We start from the raw sequence: 3,668 nt of genomic DNA on the forward strand, positions 1-3,668 counted from the left end.
TCATCCACGCTTTCAATTAATTTCATTATCAAACCAACGTTCCATTCGGATCTGTACAAATTTTATTCCGAATATAGAATAGATCTCCGATCTTTGTTCTTTATTTAAAATAGGAAATACATGTACATTCTTTATTCTCGATCCAAAATAGAAAATTCATTTAAAATCTTTACTTTCAATTCACGATCTAATTCCTCCAACTCTGGTTCCACTGCGCTCCTCCCTCGTATCTCGCACGCATATTCGACTAGTAAAACAGTTCGGAACTCTTTGGGATGTTGAAACGTAGAATCGATGCGGTTACGCGGATGCTCGAATTCGAAATCAGCTGTCAGGAACACACGTCGTCGTTCGTCTCTTCGCTGGGCGAGTGTGCACGTGCGGAGGTCGCGTTTCGAATTAATTGAAAAACGGAAGCAATTTCGCCCCGAAGCTCGCACGTCACTCGTGTATACGTACGCGAATCCCAACCCGAATACGTTTAACGCGCGTGCCTTTTCTCTCCTCCTCTCTTTTTTTCTCTCCGTGAGTCTCTTTCGCCGGGTTAGTTACCTGTGTTTATGTGTGCACATGTTCCGTGTTTCCTCGTTACTGTTTCTGCGAGTCACGCGTTTCCCCGTTTCTCTTCTTTTTCGTGTCCACCGTCCTCTTCCTTTATCTTCGTGGCTGTTATTTAACCCAACAAAGGGGAAGTACTGTTTATCGGTCGAAATTTGACAATATTCACCATCACGGTTTCTTCCTTTCTCGATGACTTTCATGTGCTCCTAGATGAAAAAAAGGAATTAAAAATTAATTTAGAAGATTCGTATGTACGCACGTACAGTCGGTCGCGAAAAGATTCAGACACTGTTCTCGTTTTTATGTTCTATTTTATTAACCCTTTGCTCTAGCGACCTTTTTTTTGGTATGTACCAGTAACTCGAGATGCTTTCTTGGCATTCTACATTCTACGTTCTGTATTTCCACGAATACTAAGCTTCCATTGACTTCGAAGATGTCATTTTATTGACACTTCTAGTTCCAAAGAAATTAAACCTAAAGAAACATTATTGCTGGTAGATTTGCTACACGAATACAATACGTATACTACGTATATACGTATACGTATACGTAAATTTGAGTATGTATACATATGCACGTACATATATTGGTATCCGATTTGCTTCGTGCCTAAAAAGTGGTTAATCGAAAAATTGTGTTTGGTACGACAATTTGAACAGATTCGATATGGACGTCATTACATTCTTTTTTTAATTCTGTATGCATATATGCGTATACGTACATGTTTGACACTGTGTCGCCTTGTTGGTGATTTATCAAAAAATACGGAGTTTTTAAAATTCTTTCAAGCATTAAATCCAGCACCGAAAATATTTTTGTATTATTGCTAGTAACAGAAAATTTGAACAACGAAAGTAGCTTCTTTCCTTAATTCAATTTCGTAAATTCTTCCAATGGATAAAATTCCTGTTTAAATTCTCAGCTAAGTATTTCAAATAACGAGTAAAAAATTAGCAACTTTTCATCCCTTACTCGTTAAGTAAAAAATAGGATTCCAATTGTAGAAAAAAATTTGTCACGAGGAACAAATAAAAATGTAACTCTCGAAACTCTGGTTGCTTCTCTCTCTATCTCTCTCTCTCTCTTTCTGTTTCCGTTGGCCTCTTTTATCCCCTGCCATTTCCGCGTTTCGGCCCTCGAGGCGGATCCGAGCGAGAGCCGATTTTCGCGTCCCTCATCGAGCTAATTTCGGAAACCGAGCTGCAAATTTGCGGCACGGCGATATCGAGTTTTACTTCATTTCGCTTGTTCCCGCGGGCAGTTTGCGCCACGGTACTTTGTACTCGTCATTTTTCTCCTGAAATTGAAAACAGCGACGTCGGAACACGATATCCACCCTTTGCACTGGTTGCGTTTCACACCGTGATTCTTCATCGATTTCAAATATTAAACGGATCAATCGCGAGGGCAATCCGCGGTGTAATTGTGCGCGGTGGACCTCGTAACTTTGTCCACTTTACTATTGTTGTTATTAAGGTAGTTGTTGCGAGATAATCACATTCAAAAGTATAATTGGAAACCTTTTTGAAAGTACGTTCTAACTGTTCTCGCACGCGTCTATAATAAATCAATACGTACATCTACACGTACATTCGTCATACTTGAGAAATGATTGTGGCAACAATGCTGACAGTCAATGCACAATTACCCTACGTTCATATATATATATATAATTCATTAAAATCTGAAACTGAACGTAGGGAAGTTGCGCATTGACTGTCAGCGTATTGTCACAATCATATATATATGAAATTTAAACACATAATAATAATCATAATAAATGTATACAGAAGTGATAGAAATTTGGAAATTCCTAAACTTTATAAAACCGAAACAAATGTACAAAGGAGTTAAAAATTGGAAAATTGTACATAAAAAATGTAAATTCACAAAATAAATTGAAAAGGAATCAGGGGTTAGATCGCTAATATTTAAGAGTTTACAGAGAAACGTTTCGATAGGAATGTAAATCCTCTACGAATACAAGCGCAATGGAAACGTAACGTTCGAATATCAGAGCTCTCTTATATTTGAGCACTCGAACAACACGGCTTCTCCTATATTACATACAAACTGGAGATTGCGAACCAGAGACGATTCGATCAAGAAATCAATTTCTCGTGTATCTTTTTCTTTCTTTCCACCGTATTTCTTTTCTCCTCAAGTCGCCCGATTTTTTGGGGAGCAAAGTACTCTTAAGGATTCTCGAAGAGAGGGTGGCTTCGCGAGGTTATCAAATATGCTGCCTGAGGGTGTGAAGGTACTTTGATCAACCCCAAGGAGGTTGCGTTTCTCCTCCCGATTCGCTCTCTCGCGATGTTTACTTTAAGGGATGCCACTGGCTACCAGCATCTTCCAGAACGAAGGACGGACTGCACTTTCTCCTCCTTATACATATTAGAAGGGAAATGGCTCTTCGTTCCTCCAAGCATCGACGAACGAGGGAGAAGCAGCTTTCATTACCGAGCAGTTTCGTGTTGGGATCGTTGCCGCGATCAAAGGAGAAATTGACTTTGTTTATTAGCCCTCGCGACCCTGCCGTGCTTTAAAGTAATTAGCCCGAAGATGCGTGAAATACATCGACGAAATCACCCGTCGATTTCACCGACAAAGGAATGCGGGACGAAAACGGCCATTTTGTGATAGCGAATCTCCGAGTGCACGTCTAAATTCAACACGGAGCACTGCGGAACGGTGAATTTGATGGCATGCGTACTCCATTTTTTCGAAAATATTTATTCAAGCGGTTACACCGCTACGATCGTTTCAAAAAATCGAATTTTAATTTCTTTTCCATAATGTACACTCTCTAAACACACATTATAAACAGTCACATTATAAACAGACGAATTCTACCAACAATGAGAATCATCTACGTGTTTAAATTTCATCAATTGTTATCGCAACTTACCGAATCTCGAGATTCGGAAAACAAACATGCGAGATTGATATGTAATATATTGTCCTAAGAAGAAAATATCATTTGGTTGTGAAAAGTATTTAATTTTTGTCGGATATACAACAGTTTTTGTTTTAAATAAACTGATGTCATTCTTAAATTATTTAAAAATATATATATATATATATATATATTTTTAAATAAT

The sequence above is a fragment of the Hylaeus volcanicus genome, chromosome 1 (assembly GCF_026283585.1).
Source record: "Hylaeus volcanicus isolate JK05 chromosome 1, UHH_iyHylVolc1.0_haploid, whole genome shotgun sequence".
Taxonomy (NCBI): Eukaryota; Metazoa; Arthropoda; class Insecta; order Hymenoptera; family Colletidae; genus Hylaeus; species Hylaeus volcanicus.